The sequence below is a fragment of the Paroedura picta genome, chromosome 1, assembly GCF_049243985.1.
Source record: "Paroedura picta isolate Pp20150507F chromosome 1, Ppicta_v3.0, whole genome shotgun sequence".
In the NCBI taxonomy this organism is placed as follows: domain Eukaryota; kingdom Metazoa; phylum Chordata; class Lepidosauria; order Squamata; family Gekkonidae; genus Paroedura; species Paroedura picta.
This window is the reverse complement of record NC_135369.1, coordinates 28325790-28346369: the sequence shown is the minus strand read 5'-3', so window position 1 is coordinate 28346369 and position 20580 is coordinate 28325790. Positions and strand designations below refer to the sequence as shown.

At 46.3% G+C, this 20580-nt stretch overlaps 1 protein-coding gene and 1 long non-coding RNA gene across 14 annotated transcripts in view; both read right to left on the bottom strand.

Moving 5' to 3' along the window:
* Positions 1–20580, bottom strand: part of OTOF (otoferlin) — a 177553-nt gene that overhangs the window by 61522 nt on the left and 95451 nt on the right. The gene's annotated exons all lie outside the window — the stretch shown is intronic.
* LOC143829515 (uncharacterized) lies at positions 5357–18586 on the bottom strand. The gene is made up of 6 exons (XR_013228214.1): positions 18340–18586; positions 11179–11208; positions 9119–9172; positions 8210–8230; positions 7151–7198; positions 5357–5393 (listed from the first exon to the last, which is right to left on the bottom strand). It is a non-coding gene; the product is annotated as an uncharacterized LOC143829515 (long non-coding RNA).

The following is a 20580-nucleotide window of genomic DNA, read 5'->3' as shown; positions in this document are numbered from 1 at the left end:
CAGCATATCTGAGAGGTGGCTCTCTAGCCACATTTTGCAGAATTCACTGCCACACGATATGATGATTGTTGCCAGATCACAGTCAAAGGCGTAGAAAGTTGATGGAAGGTACATCTTGCCAGTGGCTTTTAGCCATCCAGTCTAAATAGAGCCATCATATTTGGAGGCAGCATACCTGTGAGCACTGGACATGTTGGAAAGGAAAAAAAAGGAAGACTTTGGCTGCTATATCCTGATCAAAAGCCTTCCAGGTGCATCTAGCCACTGTGAGAAATGAGATGCCAAACTACACGGATTCTCTTCTAGATATATTAAGATGCTTGTTATAAATCATTGTTTATATAGTGAGTCATGTGAAATTTTACAGAACACAAGGCCAAAGAAGTCGACTGTCTGCCTCAAAGAAGTTAGAACCTAAATTCTGATACTTTCTTAGCCTACCTCGCAGGGTTATTGAGAGGTTTAAATACAGGAGTGTCATTTGTTCTCAGCTGCCTCCTTCCACATTCCTAGCCAAGAAACTGGCAAGTTTTCAGCCTTCTCAATTTTGTCTTTGTACAACTTGGCCTAAAAGTCCACCCCTACATATTTAGCCAATACATACATTTCAGCCTGTGGGGGGTTGCTGGAAACCTGCAGTTTTGCCCTCTGTGGTTTTGACATCTTTTCAGGGGAAGACACCTGCAAATACTTGGGGCTGTGTTTTTTCCTGTCCATTTCCCAGCCACATTCTCACGCCTCCTCCACTCCTTTTTGCACTAAATGCACAGAACACATTATAATCGCACCAGTATTTAAGTGCATGGTGACTGCTGCCTCAACCTTTTTGTGCTTCCTAATAAATGCCCCATCTGCCCTTAGGCCTTGAGTGTTGACAAGTGTTATACTTTTTAAAAATCTGAGCAGTTGGAATGTTCCTAAACATCCCATAGCAACCACTAAACCAATGGCTAGGAAGGTCTTGTTTTTATTAAATGATGCAGAACTCACACAGTCTATAGGTTTCAAATGCTGTGGCTTGCCTTTATCAGCTTATTTTTCTTTAATCTTTATTTCATTCTCACATTCTTCTCCCCCCTCCCCCCAATTTCTGAGGAAATGTCGTAAGGCCCCTAATTTTTTTCCTGCAAGTATATGCATTTCAGGTTTTAATTGGATGTGCAGGCCAACCACCATGTGCATTCCAGAAGTGCTACAATTCCACGAGAGGACTATACCACAAATGCTTATGAATGTCTGAAGTGTTTCTCTTCATAAACCCTCAAGCCCTATGGAGATACCTCCTCCTAGGCAACATCCTGGGCTGTTCCATGGCACATTAGATAGGGCAATCTGGCACAGTCCTGACCTGGACGGCCCAGGCTAGCCATATCTCATCAGCACTCTGACACTGAGCAGGGTTGGCTTGTGAGTGAGTGAGAGAGCACACGAATGAGATTCCACCAAGGAAGTTCAGGTTTGTTACACAGAGACAGGCAATGGTAAATCACCTTGCCCTGGAAACCCTACAGGGGCTCAATAAGTTGGCTATGATGTGACATGATCTTTCACTAGTTTGGCATATTCTAACTAAATAATTGAATTAAAGAGTCATTTTTTCCCATCTAATTTTGGGTTCTCCTTATCCAGGACTTGACACTTTGGGGTCTTAAGCATGGAGGAACTATGACCCCCAAGAGCAGCAATTATGTGATAAAATAAGCAGAAAGAAGAAACTCATTGTCATGCTAGCTCCTTCTGTATCCCATCAGGTTCCACCTCCCCCTCACTCCAGCCTCTGAGTAATGCAAAACTGGAAGCCACACCTCCTATTCCTGCCCTTGACCCAATTATAAGTTGTCACCAGTGTACCCCCCATCAGCACATGCATTCCAAAAATCAGTAGGATTCAGGTCATCACCTACCTGTCCCAAATCAGGCAAACTCTTTATGCGTGTCCTGAAGCTACCATTCCATCAGAGGAGAGGGGGTCTGAATGAGCAGGACCCCTCTTGGGATGGAAAGGGGGGTTTGGGGCTCCGTTGGTCGCTCCCACCCCGTTCCTTGTTGCTTGCGGCATTAAGCCAAGGCTCCATGGCCCCCCATTTCCCACTACTGCCAAAATACCGCCACAGAGGGGAACAGAATGGCGCAGATGGGCAGCCAGCAGCGGCGGTGGAGAACTGACACCGTCCCCTTCGTGAATATTGGATGAGAACATCTGAGAACAGCTAAGAATGCTCAGGACGACAACCATTGCAAGTGCCACTGGTGATGCGCATTCCCCAGGACACCCTGGATTGAGCACCCACAAAGAATGTCAGTGATTTGGTAACTCGTCTGAGAATCTGCTAGCTTGCTGGTCTCTGGGCTCCGTCTCTTCCTTTCTGGTTGCCCCCCGCCCTGGCACATGGAAGACATTCAGCCGGGGGACTTGCTTAACAGGGCAGAAACAGACTGCTGGATGCCTCGCCCCCTTGAGCTCCTGATGGACTCAAGCCACGGGTCTGATTACGGGCTGCCACTGAATTATTCAGAACTTAATCCGCCTTTCAAATAACTGGCTAGGCATTTTTAGGTGGGATTTCTTTTTCTTTTTTTTAAGGTGATTTCATCTCTGCCTGCTGAGAACAGGAACAGAGCTCAATGCAAAATCCTTTGGAACACATTCTTATGTTTTTATGAGTTGCCCTAATGGAAATCAAGGGCTGCAAAGCAGAAGGGGATCTTTGGGGGGGGGGGTCTATCTCCACTGCCCGGCTCCAATCTTTTTCTCTTGACCACGTGTGACATTACAAAGCTGGTTACACAGTATCTAGCTTGATACTGTCTCCTTGCCTTGGCTGCAGCTCTTTGAGGTATCATGCAGAGAAAGGTATGTTATAGGAGCTAAACCTGGGGATCGAACCTGGGGCCTTCTGTGTACAAGGCAGGAGCTTGATCAGTGAGCTACAAGCCATTCAGGGAAAAGTATATATAGAAGGGGACAGGAATCACTGGCCAGGCATCAATACAACCTTCTCTTGCTTTACACAGAGGGGCTGATGATAGAAGTAAAGTTGGTCTACAGCACCACTGCCCTCAGGTGGGCCCTGGAGATCTCCCGTAATTACAGAAGGATCTCTTGACTACAGACATTAGTTCCCCTATAGAAATTGACTGCTTAGGAGTATGCACTCTATGGCGTTAGACCCAGCAGAAGACAGAGATCCCTCCCCTCCCCAAACTCTGCCTTTCCTAGGCCATACGCCCAAATCTCCAGGAATTTCCCAAACCGGTGTTGGCAACCTTACAATGGAAGGAGGCTAGGGTTCACACCTCTCCATGCTTGGAAGTTTAACATGGGCACCCTGAAAGGCTGCCGCTTCAGGAATTTTCTGGCATTCCAGTTTGTTTGTAATTTGCATCCAATACCCTTAAAAAAAAACCTGGCTCTGCAAGTATTTGCAGCTAGGGATTGGCAATTCAGCTTGGATAGACCTGAAAATATTTGAATTAATGTTGATTCAAGTACTTTTGGGGCTTATCCATGTCCAATCCTTTTACTAATGCATGCTCCATCCCCAAAATCTCCAGGAATTTTCCAACCTGAAATTGGCAACCCCATACCATTAAGATCATGAGACCATCACTCAAAGAAGGATAGAAGGAGTCCAGAGTTTCAGACCAATAAAGCTAAAAACTGTGGAGCCTCAGATCACAGCATGAGGAAGTCACAATATATTAAACATGATAATGAAAACAATTAACGATGGCAAAGACTGTACAGATCACAGGACCCAGCTGAAAGCAAGGAAAGATTTTGTGGCCCAGACAAACTTGTTGAAGAATAAGCTTTGGTGGACAACAAGCCCCTTCCTCAAAGGTAAAAATTCATACAATCATTGAGTTGGAAGGGGCCATACATGCCACCTAGTCCAACCCCCTGCTCAACGCAAGATCAGCCTAAAAGCATCCATTATAAGTATCTTCCCAGCTGCTGCTTGAAGACTGCAGTGAGGGGGAGCTCACCACTTCCTAGGGCAGTCGATTCCGCTGCTGTACTGACTGTGAAAATTTTTTTCTGGATATCTAACTGATATCATTCTCCATGTAATTTGGATCCATGCCTGCGGGTCCTATCTTCTGCTGCTAACAGGAACCACTCCCTGCCCTCCTTCAAGTGACAACCTTTCAAACACTTAGAGAGCAATCACGTCTCCTCTCAATCTCCTCTTCTCCAGGCTGAACATTCCCAAGTCCTTCAGCCTTTCCTCATAGGGCTTGGTCCCCAGGCCCAAGATCATACTTGTTGCTCTCCTCTGAATCCTCTCTATTTTGTCCACAACCTTTTTGAAGTGAGGCCTCCAGATCTGCACACAGGACTCCGTGGGGTCTGACCAATGTGGTATACAGCAGGACTATGACATCTTGCAATTTTGATGTGATGCCTCTGTTGATACAGCCCAAGACTGCATTCACCTTCTTTACCACTGCATCACCTTGTCTACTCATACCCCAAGCCTGGTGGAATACCTGTATCTTGCAGGTGTTTTAAATCCCACAGGAGAGCATTCCACCAGACTGATAAGCCCTGGCTCTTGTTGAGGTCAGAAGTTTGGTTTCTCTGGGGCCAGAGATCTTGAGCAGGTTTTGCATGCTCAATCATAAATGTCTCTGAGGGGCATGGGAGATTAGGCAGTCCCACAGGTACAAAGCAGAATGGGGAGGGGGGAGGGAGGCATTTGGAACAGCTAGACTTCTATATGGGTGCACTGACTACAGCATATTATTATGCAAATCAGAGTGACTCATTATATTCTTTTAGAAGTCAAGTACAAAACTACAAAAAGGAGCAGGGGGTGGAGGAGGCGCTAGAGCTGAATAACCAGAGAAGAGGTGCTTTTGCCTTTACAAATCCAACTTGCAAAAAACATATTCTTCAAAACTTCAAAAAGGACTGAATGTGAAAGGGAAATGGGCTTCTGCTATGGCTTTATTAGTTGCAGATGACGGCTCATAAAAGCGTGAACACGTTTTATTAGACGAGCAGGCACACTCCAAATGATTGTTTTACTTTTCCTGTTCTATGTTACACTTTTTAAAAAGTTTGTTAAAATCCAGGGATATTGTAGGTAGCTGCTGGCATTTGGAGGGCTTTACTGAACAGCTAAGAACAGAGGGTATCTCTTTCATTGCAATCTCCATCAAAGCAGTGAGCTTGTCCAAGATCTACTCCTGCTTACAAGGCAGAAGGAAGGAGAAGCACGGGAAAGAGAGAGAGAGGGGAGGGGGAATAGAGAGAGAGAGAGAGAGAGAGAGAGAGAGAGAGAGAGAGAGAGAGAGAGAGAGAGAGAGAGAGAGAGATCACTGGCCAAGAAGAGGATGATCCAAACACCTACTTGTGATCTCCCTTTGTCTTCTCTTTGCCTTTGCTGGAATGGGTGAGCAACACAGGAAGGATTGAGTCCAGTTAAAAATGAAATAAAACATGCACATGAGTAATACAGAAGGTGCTTTATGACCCAAACATCAAATAAATGAAATGCTTCAGGAAGGTCAAATTTGAGCAAAATATATAGTCCCCTGCCTTCTAACAGCACCAATGCAACGGTCATCTTGAGACTAGATTACTGTAACTCATCTACGCAGGCCTGCCCTTGTCCCTAACCCGGAAATTATAACTCGTCCAAAATGCTGCCGCACGGTTCTATATTGGACTGGTGTTGCAGCAGCTGCACTGGTTCCCAGTAGAGTTCTGGCTTCACTTCAGGGTTTTAGTTCTTACCTTTAAGGCCATATGTGGTCTAGGCCTGGTGTATCTAAGGGACTACCTATTTGTATACGCCCCCCAGAGGGCACTCCACTTTGCAACAACTAACTGCTTGGTGATCCCCAGCCCAAAAGAGATTCAACTGGTGGAACAAGTTCCTAGAGAGCATCAGGGCCCTAACAGAACTAACACAGTTCCATAGGGCCTGCAAGATGGGGCTCTTCCGCTGGGCTTATGGTTGAGGCCAGGTCAGACATATAAATACACACATAATAACAGGCTTCCCCTGGTACAATTCAGCAGCTTTTGCTTACCCCAACAAGGAGTCCCATGTGGAGATATCACCAATTGTCTGCCTACATACTGAATTATGTATTTAACTTAATTGTTTTAACAATTTTAACTGTTGTGTATTTTAACCATGTTGTGCCGATAGGGGCGGTCTAGAAATTTCCACAAACACTAACAGTTCAGTCCTAAATACAGTTACACCCTTCTGTTGAATCCAAAAGGCTTCAAAGGGCGTGACTCTGTCTAGGATTGCACTGCAAAAGATGCTTCAAGGAACAAGGGTCCTTGCAGGCCCTGGATCTGATAACCCTCAAAGGCATCCTCCTTGAGATCAAGCTGATCAGCCCATTGTTGTGGTTGACAGGGATTAACAATGGTGGCTTCTGAAGCACGTGGGCCTTTGATCCTGAGTCTGACTTTGATCGATTGTAAACCACTGTGAGCCACTCCAGTGAACACGTCACAAGGTAGAAGTGCCCTTGACCAAGCATTAGAATCCACTCTGGGAAATGAGTCTCCTGGACCGCCAGCTGGTTACAAGAGCCACCGAGAGAGACAGAGAAGGCGCCCAAGTCTATGTGGATCCCATGGAGGCTCTGTAAACAGAGGTGATGCCTTTCCAAGAATGTCATAGGCACCAAACTGCCTCCATTTAACTTGAAATCTATTGCATGTGCCTTAAGATGTACTACTCACCCCCCCCCCATTATCTGGTTAGGGTTATCTCCTTTTCTGTGCTTCCAACATCCTCCAAAGTTTCACTGCTTGGATTTCTGTCTCACCCACAATTGCTCAAGGCACAGGAAATCTACTGGGCAGGGAAGCATCTACCATAATGATTCTAACAGGCAGCACGTCCCCGATTTAGATGGAGAAAGGATGCCTCAAACAACAACTTTCACTGGCTTATTTCTATTCATCCATACCTAATTCCTGGCTTGGTTGCTGGACAGGGCGGTGAGTTTGGAATGGGCTTTCTTAAACCAGCATCACCCCAATTCCCAGTCCTCATCCTAAACTTCCAAGCTCTTCTGGAAGGTTGCAAAACTGTAGCGTTTGACAAGGAGGACTAGCGACTTACGCTGAAAACTGGGCAAAACAGTGGAGGTGTGGAAAGAATCACAATACCTGAACGGCAAATGGAGGTGTTTTTTCTCTTTCCCCTTAGCTTTATCTCTAAAGGAACAAAGGTCAGATGAATCAGAAACAACAGTCAACTTCTACCTGCCTGCAACATCAAAACTGCCATGGATGGACTCTTCGGTACTCAAATGAGACTCAAGAATCAGCTGCAAGAGTCCATCTTCCACCTCCCCCACCTCATGCAGTCTCTGTTCTGAAAACCCACCACAAAGGCATGCATGGACACACACACACGCACACACACACACACACACACACACACACGCAGAGGCTGAAGGTAGAAAGAGCGGGTAGCCAACACAGCATTTCGAATGCCCTCTTGGCCAGAAGACATTTTTCAAAAAAGCTAAGAAGATGCACAAATTCTCTCCCCTGCCAAACAACATCATAGACTTCTTTGAGCCACATGAATCATGCAAATTAAGTAGATGGTACATAAATTTATCCTGCCATTTTTACTGCTTTGTATAATTTATTCTCCCCTTTTTAGTCAAGGGGGGAAAGCAAGCATGACTGAATACCTAGCATTCTTTTTTTTTTAATTATTGAGCAAGTTAAATGAGACAATACATAATTATTTGGTTTTCTTCTGTCTTGTTGTGACCTTAATGCAATGCTGTGTCCACCCCTGCTATCCATGCATTCCTAGCTCCCCCATCTAATGCTCGGGGCAAATGGAAAGAGCTGATTATGCTGGGTCTCCAATGATTAAAAACCTCCTAATCTCTGATGAGGGGTCTACAAATTCAATTACTGTGGTTTTGATAGGAGCATCTGATCCCTCCACCAGGTAACTTCAAGCTGGGCCTTTCCGCCCCAATTGCTTTGGGTTTCATAGCCACTCAGAGATCCTTTCAAAGTCATCATGACAGAGACAAGATGCTGTCCCTGGTCAGTGGTGAGGAGAAAGCTTCACTGGCCACCAAAGCCAGCCTGAATTTCTGGACCCCCGACCCTGGATATCCCTTGCAAAAGCATTAAATCCTTTATGCCACATCATATCATACCATGATCAGAACACCTGAGTGGGTCAGTAGCACATACCTGGAGTTTTCATGGTCATCGCTGTTAAACAAGGAAATGGGAGGAATCAAGTCATTAAGGCCAAGGGCACAATTCCCATCAGCCTACTTGCTTGCCGGACAACAGAATCCCAAGCCCAAACCCCACATGCACCAGAGATAATAGCCGCCTTCTCTGGACTGGTCAGCCTACAACCTACAGCAACTAACGTGCTGCTGCATCTTGGTGCTTGCATACAGAAGTAAGAGAAGAAGCCACGTCCTCTCCAGAAGCAGTTTGGTCAGGAGCAGAGTGGATCAAAGTGCCTGACATAATCCTCACTGAGATACATTGTGCAACGTCAGCATTCGGCGGATTGTGTCCATCAGTGCCTTCAGCTGTCAGCAACAAGATGGGAGGAGCTTCTGCTGACCCACCCTTTCCCTTTTCTTAAAGTTACAAGATCCTTATGGAATTTGGCAGCCAATAATGGCCATGCAGATAAGAGAGGTGGATAATCTCTGAAATACTGGGGTACCAAAGGGACATACTACAGTTCTAAATTGGAAACCTTTATTGCTCACTGTACAGGGGACTTTAAAGGAGAATCAGATTCATACAGAATAGCTATTCCTCATGATGGCTGAAATGGAACCTATGAAACGCAGTTGTGGAGGGGAAAGAAGCTGAATACTCCCTCTCACACACACTGTGGGAAAACAGGGTGTTGGGCCAGAGGGATCTTTGGTTCCATCCAGCCGGACTCTTTTATTATGTCTGGCTGCAGTTTAATCGGTGGTTGAAGAAGTGGGCATGCCTAGATACACTTTCCTCTTGAGTCTGGCTCATCATGTTCTGGTGCTAAGCCCTGCATTTGGACACCTGGGATTGGCTAGGGAGAAACAGAGTTGAAAAAATATTGCTTTGAAGTTTCCCAGTGGGACTTAATACCTGGCTATGGATTTGTAGCCGTCATGGGTCTTATTCTGGAGTCCAGGCAATTTGCTATGATAGATAATGGAAGAGAGGGGGGGAAAACACCCATGAAATATATGAAGTGAACATTCTGGCATGGTTGCAAAACACATTCAACTTTAGTCAAGTATACACTCAGACAGGACAGGAGGAGTCGTGGGCACCCCCACTGGGACTGGATACAATGCCACTCCTGTGAGGGCTTCAGGTCTTTGAGCTCATGCAAAGTCAGGCTGGAAAGTCCTTGCTTCCCTGCATCCTTTTAGATGTAAGTCCTGCTTGGTCCCCGTAAGGGGGCATTGTAGGTCAAACTCAGCACCATGGACAGTGCCTCCTGAAGGGGAAAGAATGACACCGGCCGAAGGCACAAAAAAGCCCTGCAACGTGAGGCAGGCACGGCCCAATTGTAAAGGAAGCATCAATAATGCACCCGGGCCAGATTGTATTCAGCTACAGAGCTACATCCCGCAGATTAATTTTTCAGAGTAAACAGCGATCAGGTAACATTTCTCAGCATTGACTTTCTCCCTGACCAGGAATACAAAGCAAGCTGGCCTGTCCAGGCAGTGCCCTAAGCACTGAACAAGGGGAAGGAGGCTAGCAAGCACCACTCCTGTGAGGCTTGGCATAAATATTTAAAGGATATTGGTGTCAGCAGCAGACTAGCTGTCCCAGCCCTATAAAATGATCTCCTGGAAAAGGCCTCCTCAGCAGGTTCCTTCAGATGGATGGAAGTCTGCAGGAGCATTTGATCTAATCCGGGGAGCCAGGCTTAATTCCTCATTCCTCCTCCACATGCAGCCAGGTTGAGTGACCTTTGGCCATAGTTCTCTCAGAGCTCTCTCAGCCCCACGTACCTCACTGGCTGGCTGTTGTGGGGAAAGGAAGGGAAGGCAATTATAAGCCACTCTGAGACTATTTGGGCAGTGAAAAGTGGGGTACAACCCCCACCCCATCTCCTCCTCTTCTACTTTCACTGCATCTTGTGAATTGGCTCTCTTCAATGAAGACCTGTTTTAGTGACTGCTTTCCCTTTTCCTTGCAAGGGTAGCGGGGGGGGGGGGAGGGTAATGTCCTTGCTAAGAGGAAACATGCATTTGTAGGACATTTATGAATTTCTGAGATGGATCTGGATTTCACAGGGCATGATTGGGTGCCTAACAAATTTGATCCTAAAAGGAGTTACTCCAGCCCAAGGCCACTGATTTCAGGTTGTGAAGTAGCCTTGTGATGGAGATCAAGGTTATATTATCTGCATATAACAGGCCACACTCTGGACTGGATAGCCTTTATTTACATTAACATTAAAAAGCAAAAGGGCTAGTACATGCCCCTGCTCTACCCCTTCTCTAACTGGAATTTCTTTGGTTAAAGAACCCAAGATTCCCACCCTCATTCTAGCATGAGTGAATGAGTGAAGTCCATGCAATCAAAGGCCAAGCCCAAAAGAAACAAAGTCCCCAAATGAGACACTTTCTTCTCCTTTGCTGTCAGATCTAATTCTTTCCGAAGCCTCTTATCCTGGGATCTCAACCTAATGAGCTGCAGCATCCTATTTTCTTCTTTTCTGCATCGTGTCAGCTTCATGTGTTTAATTAGTTTTTTTTCCTGAAAAGTTGACATACTTGGTCAAGCCAGCTGTTATTGGGGCAAGATGGCAGCCTTAGTGGTAAGCAAAGGTCTATTGTTGGTAAGCAAAGGTTTGAGCAAGCTAATTATCTTGTTGCAGCGTTCTATGGAATCCCTATCAGACTGCAAAAGGGCCGAGCAATGAGATCTCAGGTCACTGCTCATCAAGACTTGGGCTATTTTATCTTGCAGCTGTGCTGACTACTTGAGCCTTCTGCTACCCAAATCCCCAATTTCCCCAGAATGTTATGGCTATTGGCACACTGGAATTGGGAGTGGCCCCCTGAAATAGGTATTCCTGTAAGGATGCAAGTTGCTTTGCAGGGTGGGTGAAATGCAGTATAATAAATTATCTTCCCTATGATCCTTTCTATGCTTGCTCATACTCCACAACACACTATATTTACCCTTCATAGTCTTCTCCATCTTCTCCCAAGCTGGTCCATGAGCATATGCAAACACAGAAATGAAGTTAAAACAAATGTCTTTTCTGGATAAAGGCAAAATAACATGGATCTTTGGAGTTCAGTTAACATGGTTGGCTCTTAACCAATATGAAAGAAATGCCCACTGGATGTCAGTCCAGGACTGGAGTTGGCTGTCCAGGGATTACCAGCATGACACCCAGTTCATCCAGTGAATGGTCATTGGGACAGGGTGGCCATGTTGTCTGTTTAGCCATGCCTGCCCAACTTCCCAGGAAATGACTGTGAGGCCTAAGTAGAACGCAGGTCTGTTTGGAAAGAAGATCAGCCCACCTGCTTGTGAAATGGATTGGGTTTATAGCATTATAGTGCTCTAGCAACTGCCAATCTTTTTAGAAGCCCACTAAAAGCCCTCCAGTGGTACAGCAGGGAAACCGGTGAGTGCTAAGGGCTGATGGAAGAAAAATACTGCCAATACCATGGACAGTCTTTTGAAAATGGTTAGCTTCTATCCAGACAGGGCTTTCACAAAAACCATTGTAACAAAAGATTGGGAGAGAGTTGACAGAGGGATCGGATGACTGGAGCACAATGAGAACATCTTCTTGTGTGGATGCTCACCAAGCACTCCAGTATGGATGTTGAATGCCAATGCGGAGACAAACCCCACAATGAGGGAGTAGACCTGGACAGCCCCCACCTGGCCACAACCTTGAATCAATCTGGTTATGTGTCAGCAAACTCAGAACCACATTCAGGCATGCAAATGAACATGCAAGCAGCCCTTGACAATTGCGTGTCCAGGATAACCTACACTTTTACAAGAATCACAGCCCGTTCCTGTAAGGTACCCCACCCCCACCAGCTGCTTCCGTGTTACAGAGCACACCTTGCCCTTCCCACAGCTGGCTCCTTTTGCAGCTAGGAGGAGCATCCCAAGAGTCAGGGCCTGGGCCTGCCCCAATCATCCACTCCAGCCTTCAGAAGGAAAATCAACAGTGCCAGATAAGCAGATGTAGGCCAACTGGCAGCACAGGTGGAATTAGGATTCTTGGCTGTAGCAGGAAGTAATTGGGCACTAATGATAAGATACAACATGATGGAGACACATTTTCTAGTTAGCAGATTGTTGATAAATGCCATCTCCAACTGGTAACTAAAGATGTTGGCCTTGGTTGTGTGGATGTTCCAGTTGCTTGTGTCTGCTTATGAATTCTGAATTCTGGCACCCTCACTGAGATCCCTTCCGAAATGCTCAGCATGCCCAGCCCAGGGTCTCTGTCAATCTGCCACCCTAGCTGGGAACATGAATGGACTGACCATGTTGACAAAACACAGAAGCCCCCTTCACGGGCGATCCCCTGATCTGCCTGAGCCCTGCTGCGCCTTTGACTGATCCTTTTTGTTCCAGGGTCGGTTGTTTTTCCTCCCAGTGGGAGAGAAAATTAGCTGACTAATGAGACATCTTTTCAAAAGATGTTGGAAACAGACAGCAAATGAGTCTTTAATGAAGTCTGCAGGAGCCGCAAAACCTCCCCGGAATTCCTGGCAGACTGTCTCTCTGGTTTCTTTCCTGGACAGAAGAGCCATAAGGAGCTCAGCTAGCAGGACCAAATGCAGAAGCATGTGGGGCAGGGGTGGGGGAATCCTGCCATGTTCAGCTGCACCAGGTAAAATAATCATACTTCCTTTTTCTATTGTTTTCTGAGTACTGCATCATAATCCTCACCAAACCAGCCACCATTGTTACTTTTGCATTAAAGGTGAGAACTAGTGGAGGATTGCAGAAGGTCAGTGAGTCACTTTGTAGGAGAGGGCGAGATTTGAACAGGGAACGTTTTAGTTCACAGATCAGTCACGAACCACATGGCGTTTCACAGAACTCCATGGCCTTTCATCACAGACATCCTTTTCAGGAAGCCTTACAGGTCAAGAAACAGGTGTTGAGGAGAGATCGATGATCCCAAGAGGATGCAAGCCAAAAGAAGAATCACATATGGCAGTCCAATAAGAAATTTATTATGCAAATATTTAGACCAGGGGTAGTCAAACTGCGGCCCGCCAGATGTCCATGGACTACAATTCCCAGGAGCCCCTGCCAGCATTCCGGCAGGGGCTCCTGGGAATTGTAGTCCATGGACATCTGGAGGGCCGCAGTTTGACTACCCCTGATTTAGACAATATATATGTAATGTTCAAAAGAAATCATCAATGACTCAGTCAAGCCAGAATGTTTATCTAGGTTTGTACTTTCTTTTCGGAAAAACATTCTTCAGTGGCTGAACATTATGAACATTACATATATGAACATTACATAAATATTGTCTAAATATTTTCATAATAAGTTGTTTATTGGACTGCCATTGGCGATAGGTCAAGAAACAGGCCAATCACCAGCTAGTCCGCTGCACCAGCCAGCCTGTATCCACCATGAAAAAGGGAAGGATTATTCTCCTAATGGAAGGAATCAAGAGGGCGCTGGGCAAAGCATCCCTTTTGTGATTTTATTATAAAAAGAAAACCAGGTTAAGCAGCTTTAAGAAGAAGAAGAGTGGGTTTTAATACCCCATTTTTCACTGCCCAGACTCAAAGCAGCTTATAATTGCCTTCCCTTCCTCTCCCCACGACAGACAGATGCCTTGTGAGGTAGGTGAGGCTGAGAGAACTCTGGTGCGATTGTTCAGTCCTATCAGCACTGTGATAACCCCAAGGTCACCGAGCTGGCTGCATGTGGAGGAGGACCAGGGAATCAAACCCAGCTTGCCAAATTAGAAGCTGCCACTCTTAACCACCGCACCAAACTGGAACTTACATGGATTAAAACAAGGCAGCAATCTCTTGAAGGAAATCTGTTTTCAAGGTCTCTGGGCGGGATAACCTCGCCCACCCTTTTGCGTGCAAGAATCAGTCTGTGTTCTCAAAACATCTTTGCAATGCTTGGAAAAGCACAGGTGTGTCTCGGCAAGGTGGACTTCATAAAGGTGCCTTCTACCCTCAGATATTTGTTCTTAAGAATGCTGGCAAAGTTCATGCAGCTGAGGGAGTCTGTCATGGTCCAATCGGAACATTGTCCTATGGCCAAGGAGGGGCTAAGAAAGCCTGGCTCTGAGGCCTCCCCTCCACCCAAAGCAGTCCTGCGTAAAAGTTGTATCTGAGCAAAAGGAAGGTGGAAACCATCTTCAGCCACCAGACGTGAAAAAACAGTGTAGGGAGGCAGATTTTCAGCTCAAAAATGACCGGAGAAAAAGAGTCAAAAACCCGCTCCCCGTTCAGACATCCACCACTCAGACACATCCTGGCAGGGTCTCAGCCCCTTACCCCCTGTGCAACAGGAGCTGTTGGTGCAGCATGACCACCAGTGGAGCCCCTGTCCATTGGCCGGGGGCAGGCAGAAAGAATAACTATCTTCTCCGTATGTAAATGCTGGCGTATAAAAGCTCAGGCGCCATGTGGCTCCCAGCCTGCCTTCTGCACATGCCGGTGGGGGTTATTCTGAAGGGCTGATAACAGATTGCAGAGCCATTTGTTCTCCTCTCTTTCTCTCGTTTGTGTTTAGCCAAAGGAACAAAAACACTCCTGGCTTTTAAATCTGTGCTGGACCTGCTGCTGTGGAGGCAATGAATGCAACAAAGAGCGGGGGGGGGGGGGCGATCGGCAGTGCTGAGAGTGTGTCCTGCCAGCCTGCAAATTGGCTCTCGAGAAGGCAGACTGGGAGTGGAAACAGGCAAGCTGCAAAGCCAGGTCCTTCTTTCGATCTGTCACCAATCCTCAGCAGCTCTACCAGAGCCTTGGTGGCTGCTTGGCATAGATCTTTCATTGGCAGTGGTCACTGGCATCAGTTTGACAAGTGTGCTTTCTCATGCTGCTGCCAGATTTCTGGAGGGAGCTATAGGTGAGGGGACTCCCACAGTTTGTGCTGCTGCGTTATGTGGCCCTTGCAGTGCTGCCTTCTAGCCTCCCAAGGCATTTCCCCTTCTCTGTCTGCTTTTTTCTTTTCTTTTTTTGTGCGTGAAAATTTAGTTTTATTTAGAATGAAATCAGGTTAATAAAGAGACAAAGCAATAAATAAAATAAGAATACAGAAAGAATTAAATGTAACATATTACTATCTATACAAAAAAAAATAAATAAGATGTCATAGACCCCCAGGGCCAGAAGCCATGATGTTCCAGTGACAGTCAGATGGAGAAAAAATGCCCTGGCCCCTTTAGCAGAGGTGATGGGACATCCCTTTGTGTCCCCAAATGATGCAAGTGCTTTACATATTCTCCAGACTGAGATTAGGAGGAGACAGGGAGAACTATGCAAAGAATTTGAGGAGGAGGAGAAGGGGGTGGTGGTGGTAATCAAGATGCTTATCCATCTTTCTTTTATTGCAGTGTGTCATTTATAAGAGTTCCAAAATTGTTATGGACAATTGCTTTTTTTCTTTACTGTTTGTCTTTTTCCTTGTTGAAAAAAAATTAAATGCAAAAAAAGCTTCAAGTGTTTGTTTTTTGCCAGCATGGTATAGTGGTTAAGTGCAGAGGCTTTTAATCTGGAGAGCCAGCTTTGATTCTTCACTCCTTCACATGGAGTCAGCTGGGTGATCTTGGGTAGTCACAGTCCTGTTAGAGCTGTTCTCGCAGAGCAATTCTTTCAGAGCTCGCTCAGCCTCACCTACACCACAGGTGTCTGTTGTGAGAAGAAGGCAAGCCCAGAGCCGCAAAGAAATGGGTGGTATAGAAATCTAATAAATAAATAAATAAATAAATTGTAAACCGCTTTGAGATTCCTTCAGATAATGAAAAGCAGGGTATAAAAATCAACTGTTCTCCTAAAGCCGCTGTTAAAGTGACAAGGTTTTTGTTTTTCTCCAGGTGGTTGGCAACCCAAAGGTAACTTCTGATATTCCCATGTTGCTTTTTTACTATCTGTTTTAACCTGATGTTTGCTTGAAATTATATTTTTTTGTTATTGCATTACATGTTATATAGTATTCTAGGACTGGTATTGTTATTCTTATTACTATTGTTGTATTTCTACTTGACACAAAAATTGAGTTTGATGTTTTGTTCTTTACGTTCCATATGAACGTAACTCAGCCTCATTCATTACAAATGTGATGGATGGATGGATGGATGGAGGGAGGGAGGGAGGGAGGGAGGGAGGGACGGTGCACAACTCTGGGAGCCGTTTTGAGCATCTTTGTATGGAGAGATCAGCCAATTACCCTATCACAAAACCTAATTATTATACTGGAAGGAAAAGTTGGGAAGACCAATTATCATCCCTTCACTAGGACCAAGAAAACCATGTGTTCCTTCTTCATCCCCTCATGCTTTTTAAATCATGGTTGTCAACAGTCTCAAAAGACAGGCAGTGGTTGATGGTCTGGTGGTAAAGAAAAGATTGCAACCTTCTAATTGATCGCACAGTTATTAGAAAAGGACTTCAGTTCTGCATATTGGTCTGACTGTTTCTGACCCTTGGCTCTTATCAAGAGAGCAGTATGTTCCTCTCCAGAATGTAGCTTCCCCATGAGTCAGAGGAGGGAATGTTTTGAGCAGGGTCAAGCTGGTCTTATCTTGTGTGCCAAGGCCAGAAGGCATGAGTAAGCCATTACAACATGTAAACCTTGGGGGCTGGAATGGATGCCAGGCAAGGACCTGGATTCCTTTCGGCAGTTCCTGGAAGGCTGGAGTAAGGGCTGTAGGGTGTTCCCAGGAGGAGGAGTGGGGAGGTAGAGACCCCAGGCTATTGGCTCATCCTGCAGGGGGCATCATCTCCCCCAGCCTCCAAGGAAAGGTGTTTAACACGATGTAATCCTATTGTTCTCTGCGCAGATCTGAGAACTCTCCTGTGCCTATATTTCTTCTGCAGTAAAAATATAAAAATGGTTTTTCTCTCAGTGTGATTAATTGGGGACTGGGCAAAAGAACCCTAATCAGGCTGCTTGGCTATCATGGTGAGAGGATCCCAGGTAAGATAACTTTACAGGGGCCCTTGAGTGCAGCATTGCAGCATTGCCATGGTAACAGCTCCATCCTGGAATGCAGCCCTATTGTTCAGGAGTACAATGGGATTCTCCACCTTGGTCTTCCTGGCATCTCTCCCATTGTTGACAGCCAGCCAGGAGGAAAATCTGCTGCAAATAGTTTGGATGGGCAGACAAACATCCAAGGCAAGGAACTGCAGGAAGGTACTAACAAACATAGTGAACTATCTCAGACTTGGGTTTGTAGCTGCTTCTGGGACATCTTAAAATGCTTGTTAGAAGCCGTAGCAGGGCACATTCTGACACATATCAGCCAGGGACCAATTGCTCTAGAACTGGCTTTCTGAAACCCCTGGAATTTCTTGCAGCCCTTGCACATATATATCTGTGTTTGTGTGTGTGTGTGTTAAACATTTATTGGGTGATATTGGGCGATATGACCATATTTATTGGGCGATATGACCATATATAGTCAGGTCAATCTACTCCCTGCTCCCAGAATGGCCAATGGTGGGCCTGGAGGGAGTGGAAGAGGAGGAATTCCAAGTGGGGAGGGTCACAGCTCTGCTTCCCAACCATATTCAACATGATCACGACACTCCTGGGGTTTCTCAAAGCCTGAAGAATGTTTCAGGGGTTTCTCAAGGGTTTCTCATGTTCAAGGGGTATCTCAAAAAGTTGAGAAAGGCTGCTCAAGAACGATTCACCATTAAGGCTCTGTTGCCATGAGATGGGCTATTATACAGCCCCACACCTCCAAACTAGCCCATCACTGTTGGAGTCCATCAAGGAAGTCCATCACCAGCATGCCTGCATACCAACACCACACTCCACACTCTTTGCAGGAGTTTACACAAATCAGTTCTGGACAGAGAAATCTCACTGTGTGGTGAAAGGACCCCGTAATCATTCCACATTCTCATAAACCTGTATGGTGAATGCTGGCATAGTGGGTTCCCCCCCACCCACCCACCAAAGGGATGTATTTCTTCTTTTATTGGGCTAGTTTGCACTTGTGGAAACACAGAAAACCAAGAATAATTCCAGGGGTTCCTTCTCTCAGCAAGATTTCTCTACAAGAACGGCTGGTGTAAATATTCTGCTTGGTCCAGCACAATAATCCACACTGCAGGCCCAGGCAGGCAGGAATGAGCCAGGCTGCATACCTCGCGTTGAGGGAGCCTTGGCTGATGGTGTCTCCCTCGCCCAGAAGTTCATCATCACTGTGGTAATACATTTCGTCTTCTTCCTGCCTGCAAGAGCGAGTGGCAAAACAAATAACGTGACCCTTTGCGACTTTCAGTGGGCTGTTTGCGAGTGTGGCAGGGGCAGCAGAAGCAGAGCAAGTGGCATCTGAAAGACTAATGACATTTGTGATCGGGTAGGAGCTTTTGTGAGTCACGGCTAACTCCTTCAGAAGGTGAGGGTGAGCAGCAGTAAAAGGAGCAAGAATCATGGCATGCCTAAACATTAAGTTACCCAGGGAACTGTCCTCTGATGAAACCTTGTATAAGAGATCTGGACTACCCACAATTCAAAAAACGGGCTGTCGAACACTCCCAGACTATCACATATGTGCATGGGACTCATGAAGTTTCAGTTAACACAAATCTAACCTCTCTATTCTATGTTTTCTGCTCTCCTAACCGGGGTGGCCCAGGCTAGCCCAAGCTAAACGAGGTCAAATCCAAAAATACAGACCGCATTGGCTTGGCCATGTCTGTGAAATGAACACCAGCAGACTGCCTCATAAACTCCTCTGGCGAGAAGGCCCAACTGACTGGAAGATCCAAGGGCTGGCGCCAAAGAAAACGTGGCTTAAACAGATTGAGGAAGACCTTAGAAGTCAGTGATTGACTATCCACATGGCCAAAACTACTGCCACCAATCGCCAAGAGCGGAAACATATTATAAACAAAGCAAAAAATACAGTGGCACCTACAGCAGCATGTTGGCTAATAGGACAACCTGCTCCACCAATCACTAGCTAAAGGATAAAAAGAAGGAAGAAGCAAGATGGGTTCTTAGATGGGAGACACCAAAGGAGTCCAAGGTTGCTACACAGAAGCAAGCAAGAGCAAATGACCTCTGTTCATCTCTTGCCTTAAAAGCCGTATGTGGTTGACCCATCAGCTACGATATGACAGTGCCTTCCACCATTCTCGGCTTTACATTTCTCAAGAGCCACTTGTTTAACTTTTTTGCTGGCCCCTTTCAGAATTGTGAAATCAGCTCAAGTTTATTTGTACTTATTTTAGGCATTGATACACTGTGCTCTCAGCAAGACAAATCAGTTCTCGGGGTGGCCCAGACCATAATCCTCAGAAGTCAGGACGTCTAGTTGGAATACAGATTGCTTCCATGGCAATCCTGGGAATGGCAACTCTTCACAAGGTTTCTGCGTGGTCTAGGGGCTTCCCAAGGGTTCAGGGCAAAAGTGGCTTTGTAAATCAACAAAAATAAAAAAAGACATTTCCCTACCATAACAACCTAATAAGGACCTAACAGTTTCAGGAAATCAACCCTCTGAAATTTTAAAAGAGTCCCGGAAGGAGAGTATTTAGGTTAAGGTGCCCATACATCCCGCTTTTTGCGGGACAATCACACCTTCTAAAAAAATGTCCTGCACCCTGGGGCTTTAAAAAAAATCCTGCCTGGCCCCGCAATGCTGCTCGGAGCCAGCGGAGCACGCACAGGGCCACGCTGTATGGCCATTACACACTATACAGCGAATAAGTTCCAATGAATTCAATAGGACCCACTTACCCACAGTGGGTTGCTGAAATCAGGCACCGGCCCTTTAAGAAGCTGCTGCAGAGCCAAGTTCCTGTTTCCCTGCAAGCGAGCCGCTCTAGGAGTAGCGCGACCAATGGTTTGCATGAGTTCACGCTCCAGGGAGGCGGCCTCTGAGGCTGCACGAATTGGGTGGCTGGTTGAGGCATTTTGCTTTTTGCACGGGTTTGGCCTCACTCGGTACCTGGAGCCTGGGAAAAGCCAAAGTGGCGCCGCTGGACGAGTCCCTTCCGTGGAAACCAAAAAGCGGAGCATGCCGAGCTTCGCGGCCAGGCTGACTGTGAGTGGCCGGAGCCGGTGGGCTGGGGAAGCAGCTACTGGGTAGAGGTCCTGCGGGAAATGTCTGGTGGTGCTTGCGTTGGCTGGGGCTCTGGTCCATTGAAGTCAATGGGAGCCAGATGCACGAGAACCAGATGGTTGAACAAGGGGGGCTGTTTCTCGGATGATCCTTTTGCCTTGCAGGGACATGCTCAGGGTGTTCTAGTCAGCCAGAAGGGTCACACAAGCAACATTGCCAACTTCCAGGTGGAGCCTGGAGATTACAAGGGATCTGCAGACGACAGAAATCATCACCCCTCGAGAAAATTGCCACTTTGGAAAGAGGCGGCCGCTCT